General features: G+C 36.0%; 1 protein-coding gene across 1 annotated transcript in view; it reads left to right on the top strand.

Moving 5' to 3' along the window:
• LOC127711453 (fibrillin-1-like) overlaps positions 1 to 17,181 on the top strand; it is a gene marked incomplete at its 5' end in the record, with an annotated part of 283,783 nt that overhangs the window by 165,965 nt on the left and 100,637 nt on the right. The window lies entirely within an intron of this gene.

Below are 17,181 nucleotides of genomic sequence, written 5' to 3'. Positions count from 1 at the left end.
ACCCTAGGGTTTACAGCCATCCAATGAAGCAACTCTATTAAGATAATTAACCTAAAACAAATTACTATTCCTAAGCATATTCGCACGGATACATGTCTCTGTTGTATCACTGTCACATTATGCACAATCTAAATTCATTCTGCTGTACATAATTTCCTATTTATATGTGACAGGGACATTCCGCGCTAACGGGGGTACATAAATTATGGTTCCCAACGATATATCACTATAAACAGTTCTTGGACTTGCTTTTTACAAAAGTCCCTCTAGTAAATCCAAGGCATTTTTCCAGGAACATTCCGCTAACTGCTGTTCCAAATATCCAAAAAACATATACACAGCTGACTCATTAGTCAATAATCACACGAACCATGAATTTATGCTATATTCCAGAATTCTGGAGAACTATGTCCTTGTCCACACAAGCTCCTTTTATACCCAATTACACGGGAAATCACAGTTCAACAGTTCACATTATAAAGTTCACAATAATTACAGTTCTGTTTGTGACAGGTTACTGGGGGTAAGCAGTCACCCAGTCATCCCTATCACACACCAAACATTCAGTGAAGTGTGGGAGAGACACCAAAAAGGAGTCCTCCCGCACCTCCACCGTCTCCCCATAGACACAAACCGGGCCACACCGGAAATGTCCTCCGGTGGCCAACTGCAGCTCGCGAAGAGAACCCACCACTACTCCCACCCTTCGTTGGATCAGGCATGGATATGCATGTCGAAGCAGGCCTTCTCGTCCACGTCCCTTTCCCTTCTTCTCTTGTTTCCAGGACTTCTCTACAGGATAGTCATCCTTTTCTTGTTGCCAGGATCTCTTGTCTTCTTCCTCGCTTGAATATTCAGCCATTTCACTACAAAATAAAGTATACACTCTGGGCTGGAGGAAAGGTTGCAATTTTGAGGGTTCTACCATAAAATCATGTTCGTGGAATGCCGCTTCTCCTGTTAGTCTCATAACAGAATTTGGTGGGAATATTGTATTGTTGGCTACGTAAACTTTATTTACAACTGCCACTTCTGGAATCTTCTCTGTGATATCAAAGTGCAATGTCTTCCCTTTAAGATGTAATGTTTTCTTTCCCATATTTATGGAAACCTTGTATTTCTCGAGGAAATCAAGTCCTATAACATTTCACAATCTATTGGTGCCACATGTAGACTGTGTGTAAATGACAAGTTCCCGATGTAAAATTCTAACGACTGGATAATACGACACTTCATTTTCATATCCCTTCGAATTCCCGCTGCGTACAATGTTCTCTCCTTCATGGTGTATGGCTTGAATTCAAGCATTTCAAAAATCCTATCATTTAAAATGGTCACTTGTGCTCCTGTGTTAACAATGGCATTCACATGCTTTCCCTGAATTTGTATGTTTTATCTCAGCATTCTTGCACTACCCAGTTGATTGACAGAAGCTGTAGCATCAACCTTGTAACCGAGATAGACTACGTCGTCTTCAAAAGATGTTTGTTTTTTCTGTGTCTTTTTATCAAGACTGGGTGGGGGTTCTGGACAATCTCTAACCACATAGCCCCTCTGGTCACAGCGATAGCATTTACCTGGAAACTACTTATTATATCCTCTGTTTCCAGATTGGTTTCTTCTATTCCCACTTGCTCTAGGGGACTGCGACCCACTATTTCTTCGCTGCCGGTTATCTGCACGGGTGTTCCGGCTGCTCTGGGGAGATTTATCTGACTTATCCTCCATATAGCTAGTAAATGTCTTTAAACTGGTAAAAATCTCACTTATCTGGTTCTCTAGGAAGGTAATTCTGTCTATATCAGCTGGTTCACTGGCTGCCAGTATTTTAACTGGTTCCCTCTCTGATATATCAATTAGGTTAGCAGCTTGTTTTATGTGCTGAAACCATTTAATCGTATCAGCTGCTGCCTCCATTGAGATAGGTCTGACGTTACATGCATGCTGTCCTGCACTCTATCTGTACAACCCTAGCAAAACCTTAATATTGCCGGAAAGCCTTTTGTATATATACAGCAAAAAACATAATTCCTCCAACAGCTGTTTTGAAACTGTGACATAGAAGTTTCAGGCAGGTCAGTTTGGCCAAATCTCTGCTCTAATTTCTTAGTCAAATCTGTATAAGTCATACTTGCATCTCCTTCAAAAGAAGTGTATAATATTCACTTGCTTTTCTTTCAAGGCACCAAAATAACTGCTGTTGTTTTTCCAGTACGTCCAACCGGATTCTTCAGCTAGACTAAATTTGGTATGGAACGCTTTCCAATTAGTGTTACCTGTATACTTGAGTGTCTTGACTGTCGAGAAAAATATTTTCTGTACTGATTTTTGCTTTTCAATCTCAACCCCAACAGCTGCTTCGGGTGTTCTTTCGTTAGATTCTGGTTTAGACGATTTATTAGGTTCTTTTTTATTTGACTGGTGTTGCTGCATCTCAGATGAGGGTTCACGCCTATGATGGAAACGGTTCAATTCAGATGATGAGCCACGCCTATGACGACTATGTTTATGTGTATCCTCTCTGGTCGATGAGGGTTGTCTAGACGAAGGGCTATATCTCTCACATTTAGATCTTTTATGTTTACGCGAGCGATAATAACCTGACGACATATCCGAATAACTGTCCGTATAGGACGAATCAGAGTCACATGTGGGTATGGCGGTGGTCTTAATAGGTGTCCACTTGGGGACAGACTGCGAATTCGGGTCGGAATACGCAGATTTAGTCACGGTTGAATAAACTATCGGCTGCGTGACTACAGGCTGATATGATGAATACCTTGGGAGCTTTTATGTCAAGAATAATTTGAGAAATTTTATACAAGGGCTAAAATTGACCTGGGTTAGAAGATTATTTAATTCAAACTCAAAGTGGATCAAATTATTTACTGCTACACAAAATATAAATTTTACAGAGTTGGCTTATTTTGGAACAACTAAAAAATTAGATAACGTTTTTTGGAAAGAAGTTATTTGTGCCTGGAAAAATTTGTCGAGACTCCGACATCCTCGCTATTTTGAGGAAGTCATATCTTCATCTATATGGAATAATGAGAACATTAAAATTGATAACGCCATTGTTTATTATAGAAGTTGGGCACAAAACGGGGTTTGGACTGTGAATGACCTTCTAGATGAGCAAGGAAATATATTGTCCTATCAAAATTTTGAACGGCTATATACTTTTAAACCAACATTTTTACAATTTTATGGTATTAAAGTAGCATTAAAAAAATGGTTACAATCTATGAGAATCAACACTGAAAGGAAAAAAAAACAACAAGCTTTGTTACCCTTTAATACTAACATTTTTTTCAAGTCAAACAAAGGTTCAAAAGACATGTATAATATTTTAAACCAAGGTGAAATACCAGTTGTTATTGCAGCTGAGCGAAAATGAGAGGGTATATTGAATAACGTTGTAGGAAATTGGAAAAAAATCCATAATTATGTCACTAAAATTTCAAAAAATACCAAGCTCTGTTGGTTTCAATACCGAATTATTCACCGTATTTAAGGTACTAATACTTTACTTTTAAAAATGAACCTTGTACAGTGTAATTTATGTACATTTTGCAAGGAAGAACCAGAAAGCATAGAACACTTATTATGGGGCTGTCATATTGTAGCAGATATTTGGCACCATCTGAATGCATGGATTTTTGAAACAACACATATTGAAATTCCACTAAATATGGGTATAGTCATGTTTGGTCTTTATGATAACTATAAAATAAATTTTATAAAGAATAAAGTTATTTTACTAGTAAAATATTTCATTTACAGATCTAAGATGCAAGAGGAAAAACCCCATATTGAGGGACTTAAAAACTATATCAAAGAAAACTTAATTTTAGAAAAGCATATTTCCTCAAAAAATATGAGTGCGAAGATTATAACATGTACTGGAACCCCTGGGATAAAGTCATTAATTAATTTAATAGTGAATTATTATGGATAAATGTGCTTGAAATGTAATTTCCATTATCACTATATTATTTGATGAAAATGTTATACTTTGTCCATATATATATTGTATTCTGTTATATTATATCGTTTTATTATTACTAATTTTGTTTACTCTTATTTGCTTGATTATGCTTATTTTTCTTGCTTGCTTTATTATGTGCCACTATAGATAATATATGTAAATGCCTGTCAATCCATGATGAATAAAAAAAATAAATTATAAAAAAAAATAACTTGGGTACACATTATATATTGAGGGTTGGCCATGATACATAATTTGATTAGTCGGAACTTGGTGATAAGTTTGCTGACTAATTTGACTAGTCGGGATGTGCCCTGTCATAAGCTTGTGTGGAACTCATGACGCCTGATGTATATACAGGTACATTCGGTAACAATTTTGAATTTTGAATAATCAATGTGTTCTGATTTATTTATACTCAATGATGGTGCATGTACACTAGGTAACCCCATGTTTTTTTTTCGTGTGGATTTGTTTGTGTAATATGTGATGGCTTTTTTTCTATTACACTTGAAGCCTGCCCTAAATATGGGTCGAATGCGTCAAACTGTTAATTATTTGACTTTCGTGGTATTAACTCACTGTAAGAAGCTGTATGTGAAGTTTTAACAAATGTTGGAGTAAGAAAACTTTTATCCCATGTTCCAAAACTAGATGATGATCCTTGACTTTGTTGTTTATTTTGTGCGGTGCCCATTTGTTGAAATGAAACTGAATGAGAGCCTTTCTGTGCATAACTGGAATCAATAAATAATAGACCGGGAGTGGCATATGCTGCAGACTCCTTATCCTTATCTATCACACAAGATTTCATTTGTCCATTACCTTCATTTAAAAATGTATCATCCTCTACTGAAAAATAAACAGACTTGAACAATAACTCATTTATTTGCAAATGAGGTACTTTACAGAACTTTTCTCAATTAAATGGTGCTACTTGTCTCATTTGCACTATATGAGCTGTTAATTTGGGCCCGACACCGGAACGTTTTAACAATTCTTCCCTTTCACATGTATTAACCTTACCTCGTGCTATCTTATCCCCCATTATTATGACAAACAATAATAATGTTCCCGTAAATAAATAATCAGTAAACAAACAACTGACTCCTCATTTATTTACTCAGACAACACCTAGACACATGCCAGACTGTTGATACTTTTTACAGACGGAAACCAATTTCCGGTTTGTGTATTTGGTGTGCGCTCTCGTGACTTAATTCGCATAAATTCAATATGGCTACAGCTACAGAACTTTCGCAATTTTACAACTTCTGTAAAAACACCCGAATATTTATCAAAAATTATATAAACAGTCCTAATATTAATCAGGAAAACAATTTCGACAAACGAAATGTACCAAATCCCTTACTAAACAGGCTACGTGGGTCAACAACCTTCCGAACATTGAACTGATGAAGTTTCACAGTTAACTGATTTTCCCGTTTTTAACCAATTAACCTCGTTGCTATTATTGTAAAATCTCTATAACATGCTTGATAAGTATGTAACTGACCTGTTGGTTATAATATAATGACAATGTGTCTTTAAGGTATATCTCTATAAGGTTTCTCTACACGTCTTGTTCCACTGGCTGCTGCGAAATAGAATGGCTGACCAGGGTCCGCGGGCAAATCACGTGACATCTTTTTCCCGCCACAGAAGCTGGGGAAGCACCATCTATAAATAGCTTACATAATCCCAGGATTAGTGCCAAATTTCACCACAATACCATATCTCCTTATTTTTATAATATAGATTTTGTAATAAAACTACAACACCTAATATTTGGATACAAAATCACAGACAACAAGTATTACTCAGTATTTCTGTTTAAATTACAATACTTAGTTTTTCTATATATAAGTCATACTATGTATCTGAGCAGAAAACAAAAAAACATAGATGTCTACAGAATTTTTGTGAATGAATATACTAAGAGAGCAGGCACCAATATTAATGGACATAAGATAACAAGTCCAATGTTACTAACAATTAAAAGAAACATAAGCCATGACTAATTTTCTAGAAGTGTTATTCTGGTGTTATCTAAAAAAATGTATATGTCAATAAATCTAATCAGCTGATTATTCTCTGGGTAGTCAGTGGAGTGTAACAGGGTACGTTAAGAGAAGCTTGGAATCTTGATGGTTTTGTAACAAGCAATATTTGATGAATAAAAATATAATGTTGTAAAAAAATACTTGTTTTGAAAAACAATAGATTCAATGCACCGAGTTAGAGTACTTGCAGTTACTGAATGTTAGGTCAAAGCTAAAAGCAACTAATAAATAAATCATGTTTTCCCAGGATAAAGTATCAACCAGTACACATCCAACGGATTAAGTGTAAGGACATCATAAGCAGTCTGAGAAACACATGACCTTGATGTCCGCATATAAAACGTTTTGGGTAACTTGAAAAAGTTATAGGAATAGTTCAATAATAATATGATTTTTTTCCGCAGTTTCACAGCTTTCGAGGCCTTAACACTTGTATGTTTGTTTGAATTTTAAGTCAATTGTGTTGTTTGTCTGTGATGTATGAATACTAAATTTTGGCTGCTGGATCCCAAATATTATCAAGTTAACCAATTGTGTCTGTTTAGTTTGGTCACATAATTTTGTCAATATAATGGAACAAAAAAAACTGTCATACCAGTTGGAGGTTTAGCTAGGTGTAAAACAAGGTTTAGCCCATCAATTTTTTTGGGGGGGGGATGCATGTAACAAGGCAGGAATAGGGCCGTTGTTTTCCATTCGTTCCGTTGGTTGCTAAAATCGAGCGTTTGATTTTTGTCAGGTTTTATGGACTTTAAGCAAGTTCTGTCCCACATGTGGTTAAATATCTTGTTTTGCTTTGATCTATACAACGATATTTCCTTATCATGAATTCGTACCAAAATGTAGCAATGAAATTAATCATATGTTTTCCAAATTGATTTATTCATTTTGCGTGTTTTAATTTTATAATTGCATCTGCTTTCGAACCCTTCTAATGAAACTATTATGTGTCACTGTTTGGAGTGCTGAATACATGTTTGCTTCTAGCATAATAGTTTTTGTAGCATACTTTTTATTTGATCTAGTTTGATTTCTTGCGAAAGGTACACCAGTGTTGGTCAAAAGTCACTAACATACAAACATTGCACATGAAAACTAAATAGTTAATAGGAATAATATTTCTATCGTAAAATAAAATGTGTTTGTCAAGATGAATAAAGTTCGTTTAGTTAAAGTTCAACAAATATACAGAATTATGCACTGAATATCAATACTGCATGGTAAACATTTAACAAATACCTAGTACGGAAAAAATACATAAAGGCAGAGGTCATCCGTAATAGATGTGTTATTCTGTGTAATGGCCTGACCATTAAGTATAACCGACAATTGGGCTCAAGCAGAAAAGACTATCAAGTGCTGATACTTTAATCAAGAACCAATCTAACAAATGGTAAAAAGTTGAAAATACAAAATGAAATACAATTTTACAATGTGTTGAATTAATGTTATAATGTATGAAATGTCAAATGTAGATAATAGCACAGTCCATTGAACGCGAAATAAAGCTGCAATTATAAAGGTGACATTTCCAGTATATCCCGAATAAAGAGTTCAAATATATGATTGAAGGCATCACATACAAAGTTATTAATGTAACTCACTCTGTGGTTAGCCACAAATTGTGTCCAAGATGACTTTTGTCCTTAAATGTTCTCCAGTTCTATGATGACCTTGCAGTTCAGTTTGAGATACGTGTAAGAAAGGGAACAGGTAACGATGATAACGATATTTCAAGTTCTTATACGGTTTAAAGATGAATAATCCTCCTAAGTCAGGAACACATAAACAGATTAAGAATTTATTCCAACGATCTATATAAATTACGGAACGAGGTTACAGGTTACTCCCCGTCTGATGTCTATCTAATATCACTATTCCATAAATAAATCGTATATGAACATAAGACAAATAAATAAATCCAAACATAAATTGAATATGTACAGAAGTTATGTCCACTATTGGTCGTGTGAGAAATATCAGTTCTCAACTTACGACTGTTCACTATAAAGTGTCTTGAATAAATTCATTCCACGGGAAACTGGGTTCGGCACAGTTTCTTGTCATTTAGAAGAAGGATGTTTCCGATGAGATCGCTGTGATCTGTTGAATGTTCCATTGTTGCTGTTGCGATAATAGGAACTGTTTTCTCCAACGTTGTGAGACGGCGATGACGGTCAAAGATGGTCCTCCGGTAAGTCTGTCGAGAGTTAGTACTTGGTCCTCTTCTGAGTTGGCGAAATGTCACATATTTGTGGGTATCAGACGAAATTAAGTGTTTCGTCCTAACGTTTAATCCTGCGGATGTAGTTGCTCTGTCTGTAATATGACGATCTTGATATTTGATTTTGTCGTAGTTATGTCTGACAAAAGGCGTTAGTATGTGATGATGTCTTGATAGGATCACTGGTTCCTTTTCACTAAGATTCGAGTCAGACTTGACGATACTGCTTCCTACCCGGAGTAGTCCTTGCTTGTTCAAAGGCAGATTGAGATTGACAATCGGTCCTTGTTTCGAAATAGGTTTGTGTTTGTGAATACATGTTTTTCTTTTCCGTGAACTTCAGGTTTAACTGATTCCAGAATGAAATTTTCGTTATCCATAGAATTTTCTATAGAAGTTACAGATTTTGCTTTTGGTGACACAAGTGCTGTCCCTTTAGAGAAATTCATGAATCTACCATGAATCTAACAGACTTGGTACCTGGTCCAGTACACTCAAGGAATTGCGTATTTGCAACCTTCACATTCGAATTAAAGTTTTCGTAGTTATCCTCACCAACGATTGGATTCTCGTCCTTGACGGATATTTCCGGTCTTGAGGTAAGATGTTGTTCTGGTTCAGTGATTGAAACGTTAGTTATCTTCGTGATGACTTCAAGTGGAACAGTTTGCTTGTCAATATATATATTTCCAATCATGACCCAACCAAGTTTTAACTTTTGGGCAAATAGAGTTCTGGATGGTCCTAGGCGTTGTTCAAGGACATGGTGTGCCTCTATAAGGTCTCTTCCAATTAACAGTTGAATTTTGCACTTTTCCTCTATTGGTGGAATGCATCCTCTGAGTTCTTTTAAATGTGGATGATGCATTGTGACTTCAGGAGTAGGGATTTCGTCCCGATTATCGGGAATGTTATCACATTCAATTAATGTAGGCAGATCAATTTGTACGTCACCATCTACAGATTTTATGACGAAATCTCTTCCTCTTTTCCCGGAAGTAGCTACTCTACCGGAGCATGTTGATATAGAGTAGTTTTCCGGTTTATCCCGTACGTCAAACAGACTGAAGAATTCAGGTGAGGCAAGAGACCGGTTGCTTTGGTCGTCAATGATGGCGTACATCCGGATAATTTTGTCTGTCCTGTCCTTGTGGTACACATCCACAGGTAATATCTTGGCACAAGATTTCTCACTCTCAGTATCTTTGTGGATCTCTGTGCAGGTTGAACTCACAGAGGTTAACTTGATTTCAGCGGACTCTGTCTGCTCCCCGCCGTAGATTGTTCCAGGCGAATTGTCTTGACAAATGGTTTGTGGTTGCACCCTTGTTATGTGTATTGCGGTGGTGTGTCGTTGACTTCCACACTCGTTACAACTGATGCTCACGTTGCAATCACGACTTCTGTGTGTGGTTGACTCACAACACTTGTAGAAAACATTGTTTTGTTTCAATAGTTCTTTGCGTTCTTCTATTGATTTGTCTCGGAACGCTCGGCATTCGTTTAAGGGATGCTTTGTATAATGCAAAATACAAAGATTTTGTTGTTGACTGCTTTCTCCAGGTTGCTGTTCAACTGCCGTCTTATGGACGTTGACTTTAGAATACGGCTGAGGTGTGAACCTTGGCGCAGCACCTTTTGTATTTGGTGTGACTTTTGACCCAAAGATTAACCCAGGATCGTTCTTAATTTTGCTAATTTCCCTGATGAAGGCAGAGAATTCTGTGAAAGGCGGAAAGGCAACTTCGTATTTAGACTTGTATCTTGAAGCCCTTGTTATCCACTTTTCTTGCAGTCCGTATGGCAATTTTTCCACAATTGGATTTATCCCGGACGAAGAGTCGAAATAAGCTAGTAAACATCCCAGATTGGGATTTTCTTTGTGATATTCTATTTCTGAGATAATATCTGATAAATCGTAAAGAAGTAAGTTGTCCTTGTTCGTTTATGTTGGGAAGTTGACAAGTTTGTTAACGAGAGACGCCTCCAACTTTTCTGGAGCACCATATCGCTCGTGCAGTCTCTCCCATAACCTCTGTAAGCCTCTTCTTGGGTTGTTGGCATTCGATGTCCTCATACTCATGGCATGTTTGGCAGACTCTGGTCCTAGCCACTTAATCAGTAGGTCTATCTGTTCCGAGTCTGAAACTTGTAATTCGTCTATGACGTTTTTAAGCTAGCTTTCCATGTATGGAAAGATTAAAGCTAGTTAACCGGGAGAACAGCAGGTCCTTACGTAGGAGAACATTAGTTATCTTCGATATAGGGTTGATTTGTTCCTGGTGTGCAACAGAGATCTCCTCTGAAACACCCTGTTTTGGTGTGCAGCAAGGATCTCCTCTGAAACGCCTTGTTTTTGTATGTCAGTTACTGTTCCCAGATCTGGGAATAAACTAACTTCTGGTGACTTAGTATCTGTAGGCAAGACAGCAGGTGTTTGTGTTGGCAAGTTTAATGCCACGGATGGCACGAACTATGGTGCTTCACGACTTAGCTCAATCTTAACAGGAATTTGATTTATCTTTTGAGGGTCTGTCACTTCATGTATGGCAGTTGGTTCAGGATGTTTATTGATGAAATCTTGCACACGTTGGAGCGGGTCTTCTGTTTCTTTAAGTTGATCATCTAACGCTTGGCTGTCGTCATATTCTAGGACACAGGCCTCGGCTTCTCTCTGTGCTTCGAGAATGTTCATAGCAGCCTTAAGTTCGGCACGTGCGGCCTCCTGTTCCATTTGAGTTTTCCTGCAAACGGCCTCCTGTTCTTTTTCAGCTTTAATGTGCTCCTCCTCCTATTCAATTCGAGCTTTCAGGTGAGCAGCCTCAAGTTCCATTTGAGCTTTCAGGTGTGCAGCCTCAGCAATTTTACGTGTCGCCTATTGTTCCGCCTTGGCTTTTTTACGTGTGGCTTCTTGTTTCGCACGGATGGCTTCTTGTTCTATTTCGGCCTTGATTTCTGTTTGTCTGTATGGGGCCTGTTTCTCTTATACGGCCTCCTGCTTTAGGAGCGCAGCTTGTTGTTCGGAAAATGCTATCTTTGATCTAGCAGACTCTGTCTTGGCACGCTTTCTCCGTGCTAGGCTTGACATGTCAGAGACGTTGGAGCTCCCACTCTGCAAGGTTATCTTACCCTTAGATGTCTTCGTTTTTGTGGATTTAGCCTTTGTGAGGGTGAGACGATGCTCGTGTAAAGTTTAAATTGCCACTTTGGACATTCGAATATCTGTTGAAAGATTACATGTATTAATGTCTTTAAGACTGTTCAACGTTATAGTATTTTTTAGAAATTTCAGTTACTCGTCTGTGAGCCTGCGATAACTAGTACAGGCTTGTACAATTTTGTCCTGTGCTGTTAGCAGTTGTTGTAGCTCGTTAGGAGGCGTGGTCACTTCCAATAACTGGAATTTTATATCTGACCATAGGGCCTCTAGCTCCTGATAGAACTTGTCACGTTTCTTTGTGAATATTCCCTGTCCTTTTTCGGTGAGTTCGCGTACTTGCCTAGATTCGGGATTCTCATCTTAAGGTGTGGTATTAGACGGATTCTCTACTTGTTCTTTAAAGACGTCCCCCACTGGGGGTGGAACCTCGTCTTGCTGCTGGGACTGGGATCCATGATGTAAATCAACTAAATGTAGGCAATGTTGGTTCAACGTTGTTGGTTTGCTGCCTATGACACACAAGCTGTGCTGCGTAGTGTCAAGGTAACAGCTAGGAACGATGCTCCGTTTTATTTCCTGGCCAGGAGATGTGTAGACAAGTTGTTTTCAATTTACTGTACGCCGAGGAATGGCGTTTTCTTGCAGGGCACAACAGGGAGGTTGTAGCCGTAGAACTGGCGTGGAGTGGCGTAATCTGTGAGATACAACAGGCAAGGTGAACACTTTTTACTGTAATGGCCTGGCCATTAAGTATAACCGACGATTGGGCTCAAGCAGAAAAGACTATCAGGTGCTGATACTTTAATCAAGAACCAATATAACAAATGATAACTAGAGGCTCTAAAGAAATCCTCCTTTAAGGGCAATCACTCCTATGAAGAGTGACAGTCTACAAACTATATTGGCAAAATTTGACTTTTTAATAGATCTTGTCTTGCTGATAAATTTTATAAGGCATGACACACAAAAAAATGTTTCTCTCTAAATATCATAGTTTTCGTGATAGGCACAAATGGAAAAAAATGGTGAAATTTGTCATTGATGGGCAATAAAACCTATAAGAATTTGTCTAATAGTTTTGACGTATATGGACAATTGGTAGAGCTCATTATTCTGAACATTTTTGCTCCTTTCAGATATTTATAACAGTTCAAAAAATAAAAGACAAAATTGCATTTTACCCCTATGTTCTATTTTTAGCCATGTCGGCCATATTGATTGGTAGGCGGGGTTATCGGATACATTTTTTAAACTAGATATCCTAATGATGATTGTAGCCAAGTTTGGTTAAATTTCTCTCAATAGTTTCAGAGGAAAAGATTTTTTTTTAAATTACAGAAATTTACAAAAAATTGTTAAAAATTGACTATAAAGGGCAATTACTCCTTCAGGGGTCAATTGACCATTTTGGTCATGTTTGACTTATTTGTAGATCCTACTTTGCTGAACATTATTGCTGTTTACAGTTTATCTGTATCTATATTAATATTCAAGATAATAACCAAAAAAATGAAAAAAATCCTTTAAATTACAAATTCAGGGGCAGCAACCCAACTACGGGTTGTATAATTTGTCTGAAAATTTCAGGGCAGATTGATCTTGCCCTTATGAACATTTTTACTACTCTCAGATTTGCTCTAAATGCTTTAGTTTCAGAGATATAAGCCAAAAACTGCATTTTACCCCTATGTTCTATTTTTAGCCATGGCAACCATCTTGGTTGAAGGGCGGGGTCAACGGATACATTTTTAAACTAGATACCCTAAGGATGATTTCGGCAAAGTTTGATTTAATTTAGCCCAGTAGTATCAGAGGAGAAGATTTTTGTAAAAGATAATATAAATTGAGAAAAAATGATTTTAAAGGGCAATAACTCTTTATGGGGTCAAGTGACAATTTTGAACATTTGACTCATTTGTTGATCTTACTTTGCTGAACAATTTTGCTGTTTATAGTTTATCTGTATCTATAATAATATTCAAGAAAATAACCAAAAACTGAAAAATTTCCTTAAAATTACCAATTCAGGGACAGCAACCCAACAACGGATTGTCCAATGCGTCTGAAAATTTCAGATTTGCTCTAAATGCTTTAGCTTCAGAGATATAAACCAAAAACAGCATTTAACCCCCCCCCCCCCCCCCCCCCCTTTGGCCCTTTTGAAAATACAAAATGAAATACAATTTTACAATGTGTTGAATTAATGTTATAATGTATGAAATGTCAGAAATGTCAAATGTAGATAATAGCACAGTCCATTGAACGCGAAATAAAGCTGCAATTATAAAGATAAAGGCTGAGGGTTAATATTCAATTAGCCTTCGGCTCAGGGAATATAAACACTTAGCCGGGAATGACACATTATATTATTCTTTCTGAGAGCTGAATAACATATAACACTTGGGATATGGTATTCGTTAACTAGGTCAATTTCTCTGAAAAATCAGAGATACACTATATTTTTGTATAATACACTATCTTGTTATCTACAAAACAGCGGGGAAAAACGAACTTATCATTAAAAAAAAACATTACTTGTTCTCCTTCTTCATTTGTCGGGTTCACATTGTGTTAAACTATAACTTCTTGAGGGTTCATGTACAAAAGACATTAAGTATCATACTTATATGAAAATAAGAAGATGTGGTATAATTGCCAATGAGACAACTCTCCACCAGAGACCAAATGACATAGACCAACAATGAGCAAAACGCATACCGCATAGTCAGCTATAAAAGGCCCCGAAATGACAAATGTAAAACAATTCAAATGAGAAAACTAACGGCCCGATTTATTTGAAAAAAGACAATGAACGAAATACAAATATGACATACAGCAACAAACATCAAACACTGAATTGCGTTATTTATCAATTACAGGTGCAATAAAAACATTCTGAATTATCACTGTGACACACCCAATTATCAGATGATTTGTGTCTTTCAAGGGAACCATTAATCGCCACTGCTTTTTTTTTCAATTCGTATCATGTATTTTGCATATCATTGGAAAAACCTGAATTAGGCTTTGATTGCCAAAAAACTAAAAGGTGCTAATTTCGACAATAAGAAGAGACTAAAAATATTAAAAAAATCAAATTTTCGGCAAACATCTTTTTTCTATTAATATCTTATCTGTCTTTATATCTCAGATGACCACGATGCAAAATTTAAAACATAGACCGTTGCATTGAGAAAAATATACACCGTTGTTTTACCTAAACAAAGAACATTCATTGGAAGTTGGACGTGTACTGATTGATTTTTTAGTCTAAGACACATGATTGTTTAATTAATTGTTATTGGCTTTGAAATAGCATTTATCAACTCGGAGTACTGTGAGATCGATACTTTGTGTCTTTTGTGTTTTTGATAGTTGTTTTTATCGCATTGTATCGATTTGGTGAATTAAGTCCTTTTCAACAGATTTTTATACTTAGTGCTTATCTTGTACTGTTGCACCACTGTCCAAGGTTAGAGGAAGGTTGTGCTTGTCCCAAGTCTCGAGCCTGTAATTCTGTGGTTGTCGTTGGTTGGTGTTTATCATATTTGTTTTGCACATAAATTAGGCCATTAGTTTTCTCGTTTGAATTGTTATGCGGTATGGGTTCATTGTGGAAGGTCGTAAGGTGACATATAGTTGCTAACCTTCTACGTTATTTGAACTATGATTTAGAGTTGTCTCACTGGCAATAATACCATATCTTTTATTTTTTTAGATGATAAAATGTCAGATTTAAAACTTCGCCCTTTTTTTCATTCAGAGTAGATACTGAAAGTTACTAATAACATAAGATAAAATATGTATTCAAAACCATTCAGCGTATACTCTATATTACCTTATTTCAGATATAGGGCATCTACAAATGATAACAATACATTGCATCTTTTCTTTGTACAAAAGTATAAAAAAGGACTGACTAATTTGTGGGGTCTGTTTCCTTGTACGAAGTTTTAGTATAGAAATCATGTCAATTCAATGACTTCCCACCAAGCTTATATCGAACAAAGAAATTTCTAACACGAAGCAAGAAACAAACGGAGCATTACAATAATAGAAAAGTAAGTTAACAATAGGATGGAAAGCGTCCTCTCAATTGTCAGAATTGTTTGTATGACGGTTACCGTACGAAATTCTTAAATCTAGGACTTACAACAACAAAGATCTGTTTAAGTAATGGTTTCTAAAAATTCCCAAGAAAGGATATGTTTTCATCCTTATTTCCTGTTAACTTGGAAGTAAGAAAATTATATTCAGCTGTTTACACTGTTCATAAACAAAACAAAATACTCAATTGAAAACTCGATTTTATTTCTTATAACATTCAGTATCAGCTACCAAATACTTACCACGTGTTGACTACTCGACTTGTCGTCGTTCTATTTACCGCTACATTTGAGTAAAACCATGTTTCGTCAGAAAATTAACATTATCAAGTAGGCATATGTAAATGCAAATGATAAAGAACGTGCTGATCTTTAACTTCTGACAGACAATGGCGAGACCGTGGGGATTAATATCCGAAGTCGAACTCCTTAAAGTCCACGACCTTACTCCGAAATTGGATATTTAAACGACTACCAAGGGCGATTTCAACATTAGAATGATTTTAATTATTGTAGTATTTGCGTATGTAACATACAGATATATTTAATATTAAATACACATATATGAAATCTTAAATGAATCTTCATAACTTTTAAAGTAAACCTCTTTTTAAAGACAAAACTTTCCATTTCTTTGAAAACGTATGTATTTTGAGTTAGCTTTAAACATCCGTTAATCCGTAATCAGCATAATTGATATGGTGATTTATTCTGATACGTATACACATGTTTAATTTTCATAACAGTCACAGAAATATACGACTTATGAGTTTGAATGTCTATTTGGTATCTTTCGCCTCTCTTTCACATCGATGGTAGAAAACAATTATCTGGAGGAATTAAGTTCTAAATATATTTTAAACTTAATTTTTGCATTCTTTTTTGGTATTTTTTTTTTAAGGAAATAGTATGATTACCTTTTTACTCTAACAAATACCTTTACCTCTGGTTTAGAGCTCATTCGTTGTTGTCAATTAACGCAATTGAATGTTTCTTTATACTATCATACTGAACTTTGTTTTGCAAAACATATTTAATGACTATTAAACTAATTCATCTTGCGCAGATGTTTTAACTATAAAAATACATGATGTATGATTAATATTGTTATTACTTAAAAACTTGTCATTCAAGAATTTTATTTAATAAAAGTACATTGAAGTATTCTGATGATACTAACTTTGTCAATGCTTCAAATCTTTTTTGTCATCATTTATGACGTCTAAGTATAGAACAAACATCAGCTCGTTGTCTTGTTAATATAACGATCGGCTGGATTCAGTAGATAGATAAAAACGAATTGAATATAAATACTAACCGTGGTATTTGTTATATTGTTTTGTAGTCAATCGTGTCAATTTGGTTATATAGCTCGTCAATTGTTTCGGTTCTAATACATCCTTGTTTTTCAAATATTTGGCATTGAGCGTTCCTGATGAAGGTGAATCCAGATAAGCGCTTCGGACGCATGAAATGTATAACGTGTTCTTTTAAATTTTTTTTTATCATATTTTCTTTTTCGAGACAGTCACATTACTCGACAGAAAGCAAAAACCTAGAACTTTATAGTAAAAGCATTAGTTGTATTATGTAAACAGCATTTTCTTTAAATCATTTTTATTTAAAAACATATATTT

The sequence above is a fragment of the Mytilus californianus genome, unplaced genomic scaffold (genome assembly GCF_021869535.1).
Source record: "Mytilus californianus isolate M0D057914Y unplaced genomic scaffold, xbMytCali1.0.p SCAF_8, whole genome shotgun sequence".
NCBI lineage: Eukaryota > Metazoa > Mollusca > Bivalvia > Mytilida > Mytilidae > Mytilus > Mytilus californianus.
The sequence above is the reverse complement of the archived record's forward strand: the minus strand, read 5'-3'. Positions and strand labels throughout refer to the sequence as shown.